Source organism: Oryctolagus cuniculus, chromosome 2, assembly GCF_051225735.1.
Source record: "Oryctolagus cuniculus isolate XC-2025 breed Fujian yellow rabbit chromosome 2, ASM5122573v1, whole genome shotgun sequence".
Lineage (NCBI taxonomy): Eukaryota > Metazoa > Chordata > Mammalia > Lagomorpha > Leporidae > Oryctolagus > Oryctolagus cuniculus.
This window is the reverse complement of record NC_142868.1, coordinates 185,344,269-185,364,691: the sequence shown is the minus strand read 5'-3', so window position 1 is coordinate 185,364,691 and position 20,423 is coordinate 185,344,269. Positions and strand designations below refer to the sequence as shown.

The 20,423-nt window shown below is 39.5% G+C and overlaps 1 pseudogene; it reads left to right on the top strand.

Annotated features, from left to right (window-relative positions):
* LOC149128177 (E3 ubiquitin-protein ligase Mdm2-like) overlaps positions 1–16,924 on the top strand; it is a 192,562-nt pseudogene extending 175,638 nt beyond the window's left edge.
* The last annotated feature ends 3,499 nt before the right edge of the window (positions 16,925–20,423 follow it).

Genomic DNA, 20,423 nt, shown 5'->3' with positions numbered 1-20,423 from the left:
TGTTAGCGAATGAGCCCATTAGAGAACAAAATGACCAAAACAAAGAGCTGGCAAAATGGGACAATGAGGGAGCATGGAATTGAGACTCCAGTGTCAAACGAAGTTCTTGATAGTAGTTCTATGACATTGATTAAGTTGTTTCATTGTTTTTAGCCTCAATTACCATACGTATAGTGGAGCTAATAACTATGTCCTAATTTTGGTGAGAGAACTCAATGAAAAGTAATGTATCTAAAATGCCTAGCAACTTTGTGGTATAAAGTAGGCCTCAAAATCTATCTGCTCCTTCAAAGCTTTGCTCAAAACTTGAATGGCTACTGTTTTGCCAATCCAATCTTTAAATAAATAGTTATTGAATTCCTACTGTATAGTAGTAATCTCTGTTCCAGTGTTTGGGACTGAGTGGTGAACAAAACACATTTCAGAAGTTTATATTCAATATTAAAGCACTATATGGGGCAGTTCAAAGATGATAGAGTAGGGAGGGAGCTTACTGCTCTAGCCCAGGAGAAGATATTTTAAAAAAAGTGGAGAGAATGTAATTTCAGGGAATAGTTAGGGAGAAAACAACAGAGGAAACTCTGGTGCAATTAGAAGGACAGAGTGGACCTACATGGAGGGTGCTCAGGACTTCAGCAGTCAAGAGCCTACATACCAGCACTGGAAAGTGAGATGAGACCAGATCATAATAACCCAAGCCACTGGCGAAAAAGGTGCAAGAAGAGCCTAGAGGGAACCCAGCTTGGAGACAAACTAGAGGAGGAAAAAAATAAAAGGATGGGCTGGACATGTTTCTCTCCCTGATCACTTTACAATGGGGTCCTGTAACAAGCTGATAAACTGGGTGCCACTTTGGACATACGTAGCAGCTGTACCAGATCATGTCTGCACCCAGCAACCAGCTGGGTGGAAACTCCTGACTCTGGTGGAAAGAACTAACAGGGGACTAGGAGCTTGTGACTGTGTGAGGCTTCTCTACCAGGACTGTGAAAAAAACTGAGGGTGTGTGGGAGGACTCATGGTATAGCTGGGACTTTCAGCTGTCTCAGTGGGAGATGCCACAAGTTCAGGGGTTCCTGGTTACCTAGTGAGAGACATTGCTGGGGAATTTGAACTTGCACTGAGGACTGCACAGATCCTTTGTGTGGCCCTTGGGACAGAGCAAACAAATGCTATACCCACTGGGGCTAGCACTCAGGCACTGATTGCCATTGAGGAGAGGATATCAGCTGAGCAGAATAAATCTCTCTTCTGATTAGAGAGAGAGAGAGATACCACGCCAAACCTGGGTGTGTCACCTTAAGCACTCCCTTACATCTCTAGAGATTCACTGAAAGCAGACAAAGCAGACATCCCACTTATCTACAGAGCAATAGTACAATGATAAAAGCCGCCACAGGAAAAAAAAAAAGGAAGAAGAAGAAGAAGAAGAAGAAGAAGAAGAAGAAGAAGAAGAAACCAACGAGTATCTCCACAAATGCCAAACAACAAACACATCAATCCAAGAAACAAAAATAAGAAAGACAACATAAGGCCCCCAAGAGAACACGACAGTTCAGTACTAGATTTTCAAGATGATGAGATAGAAGAAATGCAAGAAATGGAACTCAAAAAATTGATCATAAGATTACATAGAAGTAATAAAAAGCAAATGCACAAACTACTGAAAGCTGTGCAGGAATGAAAGAAAATTTCTCCCATGAAATTGACATCTTACAGAGAAATCAAAATGAAATGAAGAACTCAATAGAACAAATAAAAAATGGAGAGCCTTAACAACAGAATAAGTGAAACAGAAGAAAGAATAAAGGACTTAGAAAACAAAGCACAGGAAAGTACAGTAAAACCAAAGACAAGAGGAAATTATAAAATTAAAAAACACTGTTGGGAATCTACAGGACACTATAAAAAATGTGGGTTCTAGGAGTCCCTGAAGGCATGGAGAGAGAGAAAGCATTAGAAGGCCATTTTAGTGAAATAATAGCAGAAAACTTCCCTGGTTTGGAGAAAAATAGGGACCTCCAAGTACAGGAAGCACTCAGAACTCCCAATAGACATGATCAGAAAAGATCCTCACCATGACACGTAATCAAACTCAGCACCGTAAAACATAAAGAGAAGACACTAAAATGTGCAGGAGAGAAACACCAGGTTACTTTCAGAGGATCTCCAATCAGACTCACAGTGGACTTCTCATTAGAAACCCTACATGCTAGGAGAGAATGGTGAGATATAGTCCAAGTCTTAAGAAAAAAACTGTAAAACTATCATCCCAGAAAATTATACCCTGCAAATCTCTCATTTGTGAATGAAGGTGAAATAAAGACCTTCCATCATAAATAGAAATTGAAATAATTTGGCACTACACCTCCAGCCCTACAAAATATACTTTAGGATGTGTTGCACACAGAAAAATAGAAACACGGTCATCTCTACAAAGAAGGTAAAGGAAGAAAATCTCTCAGCAAAAGTACAAAAGAAATACAAAGTAGCAATAGGAATATTTATGGGAAAATGGTATGGCCAAATTGCTACTTATCAATAGCCACCTGGTATATAAATGGTACCAACTCCCCAGTTAAAATACAGACTGGCTGAATGGATTAAAAACAAAATATATCTATTTGCTGCCTACAAGAAACACATCTCACCAACAAAAATACATGCAGACTGAAAGTGAAAGGATGGAGAAAAATATTGCATGCAAACTGAAACCTAAAAAGCTGGCATAGCCATAATATCAGACCTAAACACAAAAACTGTTAAAAGAGGCAAAGAAGGGCACTAGATAATGATTAAGGGATCAATTCAACAGGAAGATGTAACTATTATAAATGTATATGTACATAATTACAGGGCACCTGGCTATTTAAAAGAAATATTAAGGGATTTTAAAGGAGACAATAGTATTGGGGGACTTCTGTACTCCACTTTCAGCAATGGACGGATCAACCAGACAGAAAATCAACAAGGAGACAACAGATTTAATCGACACTATTAACCAAATGGACCTAACAGATATCTATAGAACTTTTCATCCTAGAGCTACAGAATACACATTCTTCTCAGCAGTGCATTGAACTTTCTCTAGGATTAACCACTTACTAGCTCATAAAGCAAGTCTCATCAAATTCAAAAATATCAAAGTTATACCATGCATCTTCTTGGACCACAATGGAATGAAGCTGGAAATCACCAAAGTGGGAATCTCTAGAGCATATACAAACACAAGGAAATGGAACAACATGCTCCTGAATAAACAGTGGGTCACAGAAGAAATTGAAAGAGAAATAAAAACATTTCTGGAAACAAACTAGGTGGTGACACATCATATCAAAACTTATGGGATATGGCAAACACAGTGATAAGAGAAAAATTAAAGCAATAGGTGCCTACACCAAGAAATTGGAAAAGCACCAAATAAATGAGCTATCAATGTATATCAAGGATCTAGAAGAACAACAGCAAACCAAACCCAAAACTAGTAAGAGAAACTAAATAATTAAAATTAGAGAAGAAATCAACAAAATTGAAACCGTCCCCCTAAAAAAAATACAAAAGATCAGCAAAATGAAGAGCTGTTAAAAAAAAAAAAAAACTGATACACCATTGGCCCAACTAACCAAAAAAAGGAGAGAGAAGAACAAATTCAATAAACTTAGAGATGAAAAGGGAAATATAACAACAGACACCACAGAAATAAAAAGCATCATAAATTACTACCAGAGCTCTATGCAAACAAACTGGGAAACCTAGAAGAAATGGATAGATTCCTGAACACATACAACCCACCTAAATTGAGCCATGTAGACATAGAAAACATGACCAGACCCATAACCAAGAAAGAAATTGAACCAGTAATAAAGACCCTGCCATGAAATAAAAAGCCCAGGACTGGATGGCTTCACTGCTGAATTCTACCAGACATTTAAAGAACTAACTTCAATTTTTTTCAAGTTATTTAAAGCAATTGAAATTGAAAGAATCCTTCCAAATTCTTTCTATGAAGCCAGCATCACCTTAATTCTTAAACCTGAAAAAGATGCAGCAGAGAAAGAGAATTACAGACCAATATTCCTGATACATAGATGCAAAATTCCTCAACAAAATTCTAGCCAATGAAATCCAACAACACATCAGAAAGATCATCCACCAGACCAAGTGGGATATATCCTTGTTATGCAGGGATGGTTCAACATTCACAAACCAATCAATGTTGATACATCTTAAAGAACAACAACCACATGATTGTATCAAGTGATTAAGAGAAAGCAGTTGATAAAATACAACACCCTTTATTGATGAAAACTCTAAGCAAATCGGGTTTAGAAGGAACATTCCCCAACACAATCAAGGTAATTTATGACAAACCCACGACCAGCATCATATTGAATAGGGAAAAGTTGGAAGCATTTCCACTGAGATCTGGTACCAGAGAGGATGCCCACTCTCACCACAGCTATTTGAAATTATCCTGGAAGTTTTAACCAGAGCCATAAGTCAAATAAAATAAATCAATAGAAGACTGGATAAAGAAATTATGGGATATGTACTCTATGGAATAAGAGTGGGAACGAGAGCGGGAAGAGAGGTACCTTTCGACACACGTTCCCATGGACTTACCCCTAAGGGTAAAGTTAATAACTTTCCATGGGACTCCAAATCCCATTAACCTGGGTGGTACTAATGCCATCTTTCTAGTTAAAGTGATCATATTATGTATGTAAGTGATCATGTAGATAGGAATATGTGTCAAAGGGATCACATAAATAAGACCAAGTGTCTGCTAATAACAATAAATAGAATTAAAAAGGAGAGAATGATACAACATGGGAAGCAGGCCACACAGCAGATTCATAGAATGAAAAATACTCTAAACGGCACTGTAGCCTCAAAATCAGCCCTTAAGGCTTTTGGATCTGGCTAAAAAGCCCATGAGAGCATTTCAGACATGGGAAGCCAAGACACAGTGGCAAAAAATGACCTCTCAGGATCTCTGTGAGTGAGATCCCAGTGGAAAGAAGGCACCATCAAAGGAGGAGGTACTTTTCTCTGAGGGCAGGAGAGAACTTTTACTTTGTTTATGTCCCTGTCTAAATACTGAAGGAGTTTGTGGACTCAAAAGGCTTCCATGGCCTTGGCAGCTTGTGACACTTGGCAGCTTGGGTGATCACTGATGTCATAAAGAACAGCATCATTTGCTGAATCAACAACAGGAGTCACTGTGCACTTACTCCCCATGTAGGACCTCTGTCCTTAATGAGTTGTACCATGAGAATTAATGGTAAAACTTGTCTTCAAACTTGGTGTGTCTCTGTGGGTGCAAACTGTTGAAATCTTTACTTAGTTTAGAGTTGGTCTTCTGTATACAAAGATAATTAAAATGAATCTTAATGAAGAATGGGACAGGGAGTAGGAGGTGGGACGAGAGTGGGGGTGAGAGGGTGGGTATGCATGAAAGAATCCCTATATTCCTGAGGCTGTACCTATGGAATTTATATTTATTAAATAAAAGATTTCTTAAAAAATCACCATACATGCTCCTTTCAAATGTCACTATGCATTATAATGTAGATGAGATCGTGATGTGACAGCAAAGGGTGAGGGGAGCAAATAGCCTTGGAAGACCTCCCTGATAAATTGACCTAAGAGTGAGAGAAAGTGGAGAAACCTTTCCAGCAACACTAACATATACAAAGACATGGATACGATGGAAGAGTTTCAGGATTGGGTGGGACAAAAGAAATAGCAGAGATTAATAAACAGCAGGGAATTGATATGACAAAGGTTGGGTACTTCCCAGATGCTTACAATGCCTAGAATTGCACTGGGCCAAAGCCAGAAGCCAGCAATACAACCCAGCTCTTCCATGTGGGTGGCTGGAACCCAGCTACATCATCTATCACTGCTTCCTCTTGGGGTCTGTAATAGGAAGAAGCTGGATTCAGGAGCGAGAGCTTGGAATGAAATACAGGCACTTAGATGTGGTACCTGAGCATCCTAACAAGAGTCTTAGCTGCTAGGCCAATTGCTGGTAAGGAGGCATGGGCCAAATGACATGAGTCTTTTAAGCCTCAGTAACAGGTCTGGGCTATTCTCAAGGGCACTTGTGACAATGCTGGAGAGCCTTGCCCAGGAACTGCGGAGGCGGTACCTCAGGGACAATCCTGAAGACAAATGACAAGGACTATGTGCCACACATAGGAAAGTAAAGACTCGTTATATGAATTCAGAAACCAGAGTCATCTTCCCAAGTACCCCAACACACTTTCTTTTGCTTGACCAAGTATGATCATTAGCAGATTCAAATTTTTCTCAACTCATTTCTTCCAGGCCATTGATGCAGATAGCCTGTTCCAGCCATGCTGAATTTTCATTCCAATGAATAAACTCCCTTTCACTGCCTCCCTGACTGTCCCCTGTGTAATTTCTCTGGTGTTTCTTCCATTTGGTTCCTAGTCATGCCTCTGTTACTGTTTTCATTATTTTTAAAATGGAGAGGATGTGTTTCTGCTGAAGTTGCCCAATCTTATTTTCACTCTATTGGACTCCAAAGTGTGCTGTCTGGGTGCCGGCAGATGGATGAGGCAGAAAAGCCAGTGATTTGATTTTTCTCTTTCAATTTTCAGATCTTTCACTGCTTGCCTGGTTTTGTTTTCTCTTCTTACAGAGCATCTAAATATATGCTTTTTCTCTCACTATCTCTTTCTCGAGGTAATCCTTTTTATTGCTTCTACCTGTAACATTTGCCTTTCATGGTTTCTGGATATGTTTAGGATCAAAAGTGTTCTGTTCTGTGCTTAGTTATCATGTCTGTGCTTTAACTTAGTTATTTTCCTTTTGTACAGATCTTTTTGGCTTACTTTTCAGTTTTCTCACCTTAGAGTTTCCTTTCATTAGCATGTCACAATGATGTTTTTAAATAAAAACGTGCCTCCAGAATGCGGAATGTGTTGCACAGCATCCTAATGCGATTTTTAAAGAGAAATACCACATCAGAGGAGCCAAATATTCTGATCTTGTTTCTGTATTTGCTTCTGTTTTTTCCCCAAATTTTTATATTTGGGGAGGGAGGGAGAGAGGGAGAGGGTGAGAGAGAGACAGAGAGACAGAGAAGGGGAGATAGAGAGACAGAGAGGGGAAGAGAAACAGAGAGAGAAACTCCATCCTCTGGTTTACTCTTCCAATGCTTGTAATGGCTAGACCTGGAGTGGACCAAAACTATGAGCCAGGAATACAACCCAAGTCTCCCATGTGGGCGACTGGGACCCAACTATCACTGCTGCCTCCCAAGGTCCCTTTCAGCAAAAAGCTGGATTCAGGAGCCAGAATTGGAATTCAAACCCAGGTTTATACTGATATGGTTTATGGGCATCTTAACCACAGTGCTAGCTGCTGGGCCAAATGCCCACCCCATTTTACTTCTCTAAAATGCATCACAATCAGTTAGTTAACAGGTGTTGCCTAAATCAGATCTCCATCCAAGCCAAAAGACATCTATTAACCCCTCTCTACTGGTGTTCAGAAAATCTACAATGCTTGCTGAAACAAGTATCTTCAGATTATCAAAAGTAATTTTTTAACAGTATTGCTTCCTTATTTCCCAGGAATCCCAACAATTGCAGGGATTTAAACTAATGCTGTATGTCTATGTTGGGGCTAGAGTACACATAATGCATGATTATAAAAGGACATCCTCTTAGCTAAATATCTAGAATATTCACATTGTTTAATGCAATCATGTATTATATGTCCTACAATTTTTAGAGCAGTTAGCTTTTCATGCTAGCATCGTGAATTTAAAAGCAGCAACATGATTTTTGTACCAATACTTAAATTTTGGGTTCTACTACATTATTTGTAGTTTTCTTATCGTAATGTGCTTTATAATGACATCACATTTGGATTCTACAGATAAGCATCATTCCTTTTGAATATAAGTTTTCATCATCAGTTTTGTCACCAGATTTATAGTAAATATTTAACATTTCCAATGAATGATATCATGATTATTTTTGTAAGTAGATTTAAAATTTTCTGATTGAAGAGTGGTATGGGCACAGTTACAGATAAATCCAAGGGCATATTGCTTTCATATTTATTCCATTCGAATCCATTATTTGGGTCATTATAAAAATAATATAAAAGCATAGGGAATTGAGAAAAGGGATGATAGTGGATCCAGTTTGGATCTTGTAAGCTCAGTTGCTGAGGGGCTTCTGATGATCGCTACCTGCCCAGCATTTGCTGTGTCCTGACAACATGAGGAAGACATGGAAGTATCCAAGCTCACAAGGCTTCCAGGTGTAGGCCACAGGCACAGAAGAACGTGATTTATAGAAATATCTAAGGTTTTGTGAGCGAGAAAGAGAGAGATTGGGATGAACCTTATTTTGACATGGAAAGGGCCCAAGAAAGGACTCTCAGAAAAGCCACCTCCTTGGCTTTATTTTAGAGACAAAGTGGACTAACCCAAGACATGAAGGATGAGAAGGTTACTCCAAGAATAATAATAATAATAATAATAATAATAATAATAATAGATGCATATGTCAAGGCACATGCCACAGCTTCATTTGGGTTACTCTATACAACTTCCTGTTATAGGAATGTAACAGAAAAAGTGGAGATTTTAGAAATTACATCTTAGACAATTGTATTTCAGTCTGTGTGCCATGGTATGAAGATAGTTTTTATCAAAGGGATGAATAGATACAGAGCTGTATTGATTTTCACACATATTTATGTAATAAACTCACATGTAAATAGTACATGTGCATAGCAATTTGAATTGAAAATTAAATAATATGGCTACATTTTATTTCTTTAAATATTCTTTTATCTAAATTATTGTTATGGTTACTGATCATATTAAAATCATCAATCAAAGCTTCCCCCTCATAGCTTGGATCATTCTTCCTATATGTTCCTAAAATTGCATTTACTCTACCAAAATATAAAACATGTGGATAAATATTTATATGTGCTAGAAATTACTAAATAAAACTATTTTTACTGACTTAATTTTCACAAACAATGCAAGTTGGAATGCATACATTTTCCAACACCCATGATAAATACTGGATGAGTTTTTCCCCTTACATTAACTGATGCAGAATATTTCTTAGTATTTAGTATCATAGCTTTGTGGTACAATGAGAATTACACTCATGTCTTAATGATGTTATAAGGATTAATCTAATGAATGAAAATTGCTTAGCACTCTGGCACATGTAAGTGTTCAATAAATTATAGCTATCACGTTATTATTATCACTCCTACTAGTAAAAGCTATCTTGATCTATTTTTTTCCTTGTTGGATCTATTAGAGAACTAATCATTTAATGAATACTTAATGCTCATGTTAGAAAGCATTTCTATTTCCTACTAGTGATTGACCACCAGCACACACAGCTTACAACTGGGAAAAGTGCAAAAAGTGATGTGATAATTTTAAAACTTCCATAAAAAATAAGTCCCTGGAGACTCTATTAGTTTAACACAATTTAATCAAGTTCCTAATGTTCAGATTGGGAGGCAAATGGTTGCCCAATAGACCAACTAAACACCAAGTGAGAAAAATGAGTCTTAGCCTTATTTCTTACACCCAAACACTTCCCTTGATCTTATTAGTACCCATGCAAACATGGAAGTAAGTTGTCTCACATGTAAGCCCTGTTACAGGACAATAAATGGCAGAAAGTGTGAAAATAAATGTTTACTTTTGAAATACTAAGCAACTGAATTCAAAGCACAGTTGTATAATTTTTCTTTTTAATTTTTTAAAATTTATCTGAGAGTGAGGGAGGGAGGGACAGAGAGCAAAAGCGAGAGAGAGAGAGCGAGAGAAAGCACTCCAATCTGCTGGTTCACTCTCCCCAAATGCCAGCAATGGCATGAGAGAGATGGAATAAAAAGTCAGAATATAATCCAGGTGCCCTGTGTGGGTGGCAGAAGCTCCATCACTTGAGGTACCATCCCTGACTTTTGGGATCTGAATTAACAGTTAAGCTAAAATCAGTAGCTCGAACTAAGAACTGAATTCAAATACTCTTCTATGGGAGAAGGTTGTCTTAACTGCAGGGCTAATGCCCAACTCATTATATCATCTTGATGTCTAGAGCTGTTGGGAAGAGGCATACAAAATCAAAGCAATTGGGGTGGGCATTTGGATTAGCAATTAAGATTCCACGTAGGATGCCCACACCTTAAATCAGAGTGCTTCATTTCAAGTCTCCTCTTTGTTTGCTATCCAGCTCCTTGATAATACTCATCCTGAAAGGCAGCATGCCATGGCTCAAGTACTCGGGCCCCCATCACCCATGTGGGAGACCTGGATTGAGTCCAGGCCCCAAGTTTGGGTCTGGCACAGCCCTGGCTGTTGTAGGCATTTGAGGAATGAAGCAGTAGAAGGAAGATATTCATTCATTCATTCTCTCTCTCCCAGATAAAATAAAAACAAATATTTATTTAAGAAAAGTAAAGCAATTAAATAAATTATTTTTTTAAAAATCTCACTTGTGTTTCTAGTCATGCTGCATTTTGCTTACTTCCCCAAATAGACAATCTGTATTTTATGTCAGGCTTACTCAAGCATACTTTGTATTATAGTAAAATTCACCCTCTTTAGAAAGTGTATCTCTGAAAGCATTTGTGTGGTCATTATGCTGTTCATTATGTTCCTTTATAACTAACGACATTAAGATCTGAGGTGACACTTCCCTTTTTTAATTCTTGATATTGGTAGTGTCTTCCCTCTGCCTTTTTTATTAATCTCTCTGGCCAGAGGCTTATCAATTTTTTAAAGATTTATTTTACTTATTTGAAAGACAGAGTTACAGAGAAAGGTAGATGGCATGCACGCTCACACAAGAGAGAGAGGTCTTCCATTCACTGGTTCACTCCCCCAGATGACTGCAATGGCCGGAACTGAACTGATCCAAAACCAGGAGCTTCTTCCAGGTCTTCAACATGGGTGCAGGGGCCCAAGGACTTGGGCCATCTTCTACTTCTTTCCCAGGCCAAAGCAGAGAGCAGGATCAGAAGTGGAGCAGCCAGGACTTGAACTGGCACCCATATGGGCTGCTGGCACTGCAGGCTGGGGCTTTATCCTGCTGCACCACAGCGCTGGCCCCAGAGGCTCATCAATTTTATTCTTGATCCTTTCAAAGGACCAGCTTTTGTTTTATTGATTTTTTTTAAAATTTCTTTTACATTTTTAATTTCACTGATTACTGCTCTTATTTCCTTTCTTCTTCTTGCTTTGAATTTAATTTGCCTCTCTGTTTCTAGTTTCTTAGGTTCAGTCTTGTAAGATGGATTTTAAAGATTTCTTTTACCCTAGTGCTAGAATTTTTTTTTTTATTATTATTGCTTTTACAGGCAGAGTGGAGAGTGAGAGAGACAGAGAGAGAGAAAGGTCTTCCTTTACCATTGGTTCAACCTCCAAGGGCCACTGCGGCCAGCGCACCGCGCTGATCCGAAGCCAGGAGCCAGGTGCTTCTCCTGGTCTCCCATGCGGGTACAGGGCCCAAGTACCTGGGCCATCCTACACTGCACTATTGGGCCACAGCAGAGAGCTGCACTAGAAGAGGAGCAACTGGGACAAAATCCGGTACCCTGATCGGGACTAGAACCTGGTGTGCCGGTGCCGCAGGCAGAGGATTAGCCTATTGAGCCGCGGCGCCGGCCACTAGAATTTTATTTTAAGCACTACTTAGGCAGCATTGCATAAATATTTATATATTGTATTTTCACTCTTATTTAATTCAAAATATTCCTCAAATTATTTACTGTTTCTTCTTCGACAGAGCATTCACTGAGAAGCGTATTTTAAAATTTCCAAGTGTTTGGGCATTTTTCTGATTATTTTCTATTGAGGGCTACTTTCATTCCATTGTGGACTGATATTTATGCTATGCAGTTTCATTATTCTAAATCTTGAGGCCTTTTGTATCACTGAATGTGGTCTAGCTTGATGACTGGTATATTGCACAAAAAGAGAAAAACATGTATCCGGATGTCACTGGGCCTCTGCCCTTTGTCCTATAAATTTCAAGTAGCTGCAGGTCTTCTGTTCCTTGCTGTGTTCACATTAATCATTCTATCAATAACTGAGACATCTCCAGCTATAATTGTGAACACTAGACACTAGACATTCAAACACAGTCGGTTTGAATATACCATGTGAAATGGCAATGCTCCTTATAATAAATAAAAATTATTTTATTTGGTTAGTCAAATAATTAGCCACATAATTAGTCATATAATTAGATTGCTGATGCTTAACCATTATTCAGGCCTTAGTAAAATGAGAAGTCTCATAGTTCTCATAGAATAGTTCATAATAACAATTTACATGTTCATACATAATTTAATCAAAGATACATTTTTGGTATTTGGGGAGTTCTCCCTATTTAATATCCTTCCTAAATATCAGTAGTCAAAACACAATTCTTCTAGCCGGCGCCGTGGCTCAATAGGCTAATCCTCCACCTTGCGGCGCTGGCACACCGGGTTCTAGTCCCGGTTGGGGCGCCGGATTCTGTCCCGGTTGCCCCTCTTCCAGGCCAGCTCTCTGCTATGGCCAGGGAGTGCAGTGGAGGATGGCCCAGGTGCTTGGGCCCTGCACCCCATGGGAGACCAGGAAAAGCACCTGGATCCTGGCTCCTGCCATCGGATCAGCGCGGTGCGCCGGCTGCAGCGGCGGCCATTGGAGGGTGATCCAACGGTAAAGGAAGACCTTTCTCTCTGTCTCTCTCTCTCACTGTCCACTCTGCCTGTCAAAAAAAAAAAAAAAAAAACAAAAACAAAAACAAAAACAAACAATTCTTCTGAAATTAAGATCTTGGCTGACAATTTTCTGAAGATTCTCAGGTCTCAATTGTTTCAGCTATGAAAAGGGGAATGTTAGCATAATGAGATTTTTTAAAGTTTTTTGTTTCTGTAACATTATTGTCCTTAGTATAGGACCAAATAAGCATACTTTCTTTACGACTTACATAATTTAATGTTTTTCTGAAAGGTCTCCCACTTTTCTTATGTGGGGTAACTTGCTAAACCAAATCTCATTTTGTCAGTCATAAAATGGCACAGGAACCAAAGCTTTTTGACACACTAAGAAGTTGCAATAAATGAGAAAATGAACAGAAAATATATTTTACATTAGTTATAAAAGCAAAAAAGAACACCACCAAGTTGATGGTGTTAGAATGATCATTATCAAGCTCAAATGCTGACATGCTATTCAAAGTTGCTAGTTTCCTCTGAACCACAAAAAGCACATCTGCCCCCAAAACTTAATTATATCTACTATCACATGGTCTAAGCCTTTGGGTACCTTTGTATCATTTCTAACTCAACATTGCATCTTTCCTTCCTTAGGCAGCTAATTAAATCTGTGACCAAACTCTTCAATTCATACTACAGTAATCAGGAATTTCTATTTCTTGTCAATAGATCCTGCACATAACTGCATATTCTTTTAAAAAATCTTGAAAAAGCAAAATCCAATGGACTTAAATGAGTTACTCTCACAGTCACAAGAAACACTGACTTCCTAAGACTTAGGACAATTGCAATCCTCTTTGATCTAAAGGTGTCTTGTGTGGTCCAGATGACCTGGTCGATGTCCCAATGTGCTTTTTGATGAATCCACTTCAATGATTCTGAATTTGTGCCATTTACTTTAAATGAAGAAATCTAATTAGTGAAGCATGATTTCTTAGTTTTCATCTGAAGAGGATTAGAGGAGACAAAATTAAGTTCCCTCATCTAAGTAAGTACCTCAGGGAATTATTCACCTATCAATGTATGGTAGAGTTTCCGCCTATAACTTACACCATTTCATTAGCATTAATGGGAGTTTTGTGTGAAATCCTGTGTGAATCATTAGTTGAGGAGATCTGTAACAGTTTGTTGATTACATTTTTTGTAATGGCTTTATCCACCAGCTCAAACTTACCTGCCTTAGGCTTGCAATAGATGCTAAGAGTTGAAAGGAACTTGGATTTTTGAAAGCAATTAAATCAGTGAAGCATCACACACAGGGAAGGTCAGGTGTATGTTCCATGCTAGGTGCTCACATTTTCCACTGGCTCGCTCTCTCGAGTACATGAATACTTCAGTTAGAGATTCAAGCTTTAGTCAATCATATCTTTTATTAATGCATATTCATTTGTAAGTAGTCTTGCTCAAGTACCCCTTTCATCACCCTCATTGCTATGCCACAGATTTTGCACTCATTTGGAAGATCCACAGCAGGGTGAATTTGAAAATGAAATCATTAGTAGGGCAGGAGGGCCTGGGGCTCACGGGTGTACTCCCTTCCCAAAAAATCAACTGAGCCCTGTTTGGTGCCGGTGCCTCTCGGTATGACTGAAAGGCAGGGGAACAAAAAACAGAGACCAAGTAGAAGCCCTACCCCTCTGTCTGTCCGAGCAATGCTACTTTCACCGATGTAAGCCTTTTCTCTCTGGCACTACTGTGATCAAGCACACCTGTGGCCAGGGCCCTGCACAGAAGGGTCACTTGGGTCTAAGGCTTCTGGTTCCCATGTTGAGTGACAGAAACTGGAGAGGTTCCCAGTTCTTCATTTTATCCTATCAGCAGAAGACCCACAGGACACATGTTCCATACCAACATGTCTGTGTCTACTGAAAGTGCTTGTAAAAGGAAACACCTCCAAATTTCAGCAAAGTAACAAGAGACTCTGGTTGGCCCAAAGCTGTTGCTTGTAAAATTGTCTAAGTATATAGGTGCACAAAAGACATTTATGTTATGAAAAAGAACTTTGTGGACATTAATGGACCCCAGATTAAGAATTTCTGTGCTTGGGGCCAGTGCCATGGTGCAATAGGTTGGTCCTCTGCCTGTGGCGCTGGCATCCAAGATGGGCACCTGTCGCTCCCCCTCTTCGTGGAGGAACAACACAGGACCCTGTGCTGTTCTTTTGTCTACTCGGCCCTTCCCGGGTTTGCTGCTGGTTCTTCCCGGGTTGGCTGCCGATCCTTCCACCTCCGTGAAAGGGCGGTTCCCCCTGCCACTTTCCCACTTCCGCAGGGGAGCGGCACACTGCCGGCCGGCTCTCTCGGGGGCTGCTCAGATGTTATCCGGATGTTCCTGGTGCATGTTGTCTCTCTCCTCCTTTATAGTCCTCTTCCACCAATCCCAACTCTGCTACCCACACGCCGAGCACGCTGCTCTCCTCCAATCAGGAGCAAGATCAGCTCCTGCAGCTCATCAGTCAAATTGGCGAGAGGCAGCTGTGTAGAAGTTGTTTACTCCTCTCCCAGCGCCATATTGTGGGAGAGCAGATGCATAGAATAAGTCTTAATTCCAGTAACTTAGTCTAGTCCGAGTTGCTCCCCACAGGCACCAATTCTAGTCCTGGCTGTTCCTTTTCCCATCCAGCTCGGTGCTGTGGCCTGGGAAGCTTTAGAAGATGGCCCAAGTCCTTGTGCTCCTGCACCCGCATGGGAAGCCAGGAAGAAGCTCCTGACTCCTGGCTTCGGATCGGCACAGCTCCGGCTGTTGCAGCCATTTGGGGAATGAACCAATGGAAGGAGGAATTTTCTGTCTCTCCCTTACACTGTCTGTGGCTCTACCTCTCAAATAAAGAAATAAAATCTTAAAAAAAAGAATTTCTATGCTCATAATATATGAGTACAGTACCTTGATCTTTCTGAGGAAGAGGTTATATTTTATCTAGACCAGCAGGTACTTTGAAAAGTTCATGGAAATGCCTATTTTGAAAGACTAAATACTATGCATTGATTTCAACTTTTTTGCACCAAAATAAACTTATTTTTACAAATCTTTCTTTCTCTCTTTCTCTCTTTCTCTCTTTTTCTTTTTTTTTTTTTTTTTTTGCCAGGCTGAGTTAGACAGTGTGAGAGAGAGACAGAGAGTTATAGACAGTGAGAGAGAGAGACAGAAAGGTCTTCCTTCCGTTGGTTCACCCCCCAAATAACCACTACAGCTGGTGCTGCGCGTATCTGAAGCCAGGAGCCAGGTGCTTCTCCTGGTCTCCCATGTGGGTGCAGGGCCCAAGCACTTGGGCCATCCTCCACTGCCTTCCCGGGCCACATCAGAGAGCTGGACTGGAAGAGGAGCAACCAGGACAGAATCCAGCACCCCGACCGGGACTAGAACCCGGTGTGCTGGCGCCACAGGCGGAGGATTAGCCTAGTGAGCTGCGGTGCCGGTCTTCTACAAACTTTTCAAGTGCTATCAAGTGTTATAACTAAACTGATATAATATGAGAAAAACAAAAGAATGTGTGTTGCTCCAATGATTTTGTAGGAGATCTGTTTGGAGTGCCAAGCTTCTCTATGAAAGAATATAGGAAAATATATGAATGAACTACTTAGACTTTGCAGCAGTCAATTGGATGGAGTCATGGGATTCAGTCCCTTCTGTGAATGAAAGCAGATGTCAGCTTGAAAATGAGTCTGCTCAATGGCGACCTGCGCAAGAGCTACAGGAAAAGAAACTTTATCTTCCAATTTGAGGTTTAGATGATCCACCTCATCTAGAAGGAGAGCAATTAGTGAGACAAGGGAAAAAAATCATTAATAGCTTAGATTCAAGAATCTATGATCTTGTAGTAGAGCTAAACAAAGAAATACTTACAGGACAGGACCTAAGAACATTTTGCAAATGCAGAGGAAAAAAACGTCTTCTGACTAGAAGAAAATTCTGATGAATTATCAAAGGAGGGACAAAGTACCACCACTCCAAGAGCATTCGCTTTTCCTTCGATAAGAGCCTCGTCTCATGGGTAATAAGGGAAATAAGTTGTGAAACAAACAGCAGCCGTGGATTGACAGAGACTCCATCAAATCTGAAGCTTGATGCTGGTGTAAGTGAACCTTCAGGTGATTGATTGCACCAAGATTCAGTTTCAGCTCATGGTGGAATTTGAATTTGGCCTCAATGACAAAGGACAAGAATACATGGAGATGTTCGTGTGTATCAGGCAGGAGTGAGTGATGCCGACTCATGGATGAAGGTCCTCAAATCCCCTAAACTTACCGTTAGAAATATATTTCATGACATGAGATGGATTATGCCCTTCTACTTCACTGCAAAAAACAGTGGGCCTTTCATAAGAATTGCCTCCTGAAGATAAAGGGAAAATAAAATCAACCCAAATAGAAGGGGCTATGATGTTTCTGATTATTAAAAGCAAACAAAAAATTTACCATGAATCATTCTGAAGAGTCATGTGTTGAGGATAATGATGAGAAAAGTCACATCAGCCGCCTATAAGAAGAAAGTGAGTTCTGGGGCTGGCGCTGTGGAGCAACAGTTTAACGCCCTGGCCTGAAGCACCGGCATCCCATATGGGTGCTGGTTCAAGTCGGGCTACTCCACTTCTGATCCAGCTCTCTACTATGGCCTGGGGAAGCAGTAGAAGATGGCCCAAGTGCTTGAGCCCCTGTACCCACATGGGAGACACGGAAGAAGCTCCTAGCTCCTGGCTTGGGATCGGCACAGCTCTGGCCATTGCAGCCAACGGGGGAGTGAACCATAGGATGGAAGACCTCTTTCTATCTGCCTCTCCTCTCTCTGTGTAACTTTGACTTTCAAATAAATAAATAAATAAATCTTTAAAAAAAAAAAGAAAGTGAGTTCTATTCTCAGCCATCAACTTATAATAGCACCATTTAGAGCAGCATAGAAAATATCAAAGACTTGGAGTGGAAGAAAACAAATGACAAAGAAAAAAGTGTGAAATCCAGTTTCCCCTGATATCAATGGATTTTGTGTGTTTTATTAAGGTCTACCACAAATGCTTGCATCACCCATAGCCTTACAGTGCATCATCTGACATGTTTTACATGTGCAAAGAAAACCAGACTAAAGTTAAATAAGCCTCCATATGAAGGCAACCAATTCAACCAACTGAGCTCACTTCACTTGCCCCAGTGACTTTGTTCATAAAAGCAGAATTTTATATTTTACTGTAACACTTAAAATATATACAAACATGAAATACATTTTTACATGTATCAAAATGAGGAAGTATGCCAGTCCACATACATTCTTTCCTCATGTATAATTTATCTATTTTGAAAGGATAGTTAATATTTACTTTATTTCAGAAAAAATATCACCTGTGTTTATACTTTACATTTGGATTTCAGTGTAATTTGAATCAGATATATACTTCATCCATTAAACAAAAGCCCTTGCATTGTTAACAATTTCCAGTATATCGTACGTGGAAAGTATCCGGTATATTTACCACATATATTCTGCATAGCTGAAGTATGTATATTTATATATATATATATATATATATATACATGTAATATGTGTGTAATTCATTTAATACTTTTCATGTAAGAAGGAAAGTTTTGTTTGAAATATTTAATATTTAAAGTTTACATACTTTCAAATCTTCTGATCTTCAGGTTCTTTGCTTTTTCTTTTTTTTTTTTTTTTTTTTTTTTTTTTTTTTTTTTTTTTTTTTTTTTTTTTTGACAGGCAGAGTGGACAGTGAGAGAGAGAGACAGAGAGAGAAAGGTCTTCCTTTGCCGTTGGTTCACCCTCCAATGGCCGCCGCTGCAGCCGGCGCACCGCGCTGATCCGATGGCAGGAGCCAGGAGCCAGGTGCTTTTCCTGGTCTCCCATGGGGTGCAGGGCCCAAGCACTTGGGCCATCCTCCACTGCACTCCCTGGCCACAGCAGAGAGCTGGCCTGGAAGAGGGGCAACCGGGACAGAATCCGGCGCCCCGACCGGGACTAGAACCCGGTGTGCCGGCGCCGCAAGGTGGAGGATTAGCCTATTGAGCCACGGCGCCGGCCTTTGCTTTTTCAAAGGCTGTTAAAATACTTTTCCAGATTAAAAGCAAGTCAGTAGTTATGTTTGTACAATGTAACTAAAATGTACTTATTCTCTAGACACTTCAGTATTCTAAGGGATTGATGATAATTGTTTTGTTCACCAGGAGATCTTTGGAATAGACATCATTTACCCCCAGAACAAACATTTTTAGTTTCCCTAAAAGGATACAAGTTATTCTGGGGGTCTAAACTGGTATTCCAGGTCCTTTTTCATGCCAGATTTCTGGATTTAGTGGACTGCACTGTTTAATTGAGAAACAATTATACATTTGAACACCTTTTGGGAAGATTCCATGATTCTTGGTAGTTGCCTAGGTTTCACACCTTTGCTTTAATGCAAATTTTAGAAACTAGTAATTAAAAAAAAAACAAATTCACAAATCAAATAAACTGAAGATGGTTATTTTAAAACTTGCAAAAATGGTCATAACTTCTCTCTAAATGACTCAGAAATTGTGAATCACTCTCGTTTAAGAATGACACAGTCAAAACACAGCGTTCTAAATTATCTCTGAAACCCTATAAACTCAATTATGTTCTTAAGAAATTGTTATATATTTCTTTTCATTTTCATTTTAAAGGCAGAGAGACAGAGACAGACAGACAGATATGAAATCTTCACCCACTGGTTCACTCCACAAATGCCCGCCACAACCAGGGCTGGGTCAGGCTGAAGCCAGTAACACAGAACATCATGAGTCTCCTTCATGGACTGAAGGGACCAGAGTACTTACGCCATCACATGCTGCCTTCTGGGATGCACATTAGTAGAAAGCTGGATCAGAAGCAGAGCAGCCACGACCTGAACTCAGGCACTTTGATAGGGGACGTGAGCGTCCAGCAAGGACTTAACTGCACTACATGCCTTCCCACACAGATTAAACTTTTGACATATTTAAATAAAAGCCTTCATCAAAAAAGAGTAAATAACCACTTCACCTAGGATCCTAGTGTTTTTCCTCTATGTGTGTTGTACATAATGAGGTGTGAGCAAAAATTAAGAGTAAATTTTAAAAAGAACTGAAGGAAAATTTTATACACTAAAATCCTGTGCTAATTACTACCAACACATTATTATTATAAACTTCATGAGAAAAATCATGTGTAGGACTTATTTTTGCATGGACCTAAAAATGGGAGACAAATTAGTATTTTGGCCAAAGAATGGTCCTCAAATACATCAAAGTATTATTAATTTGGAGTCAGTGATAACTCAACTTGAACTTAGTACAATTCATCCTGAGTAGAATTGTAGTATAAATGAAATGATTAACAGTGTACATCAGGCTATATGTAGGCATTGATAGTACTATTTACAAAACATTCAGATCTATGAGCCAATTCAGTCTCACTGTAAATGCCTATGGAGGACTATGAATGTAATCATGTCTTTCTATAATTTTAGCTTTAGTATATACACATATTGATTTACAAATAATTGATTAGGCATTTGATTTAGAAAAATAAAAGGAAAACTACTGATGTATAACAAGTATAAAATGGGTCAACCTGCCTTTAACTCTATCCTGAGATATCCACTCACACTGGTGTAAAGTAGCAAAGTATAAACA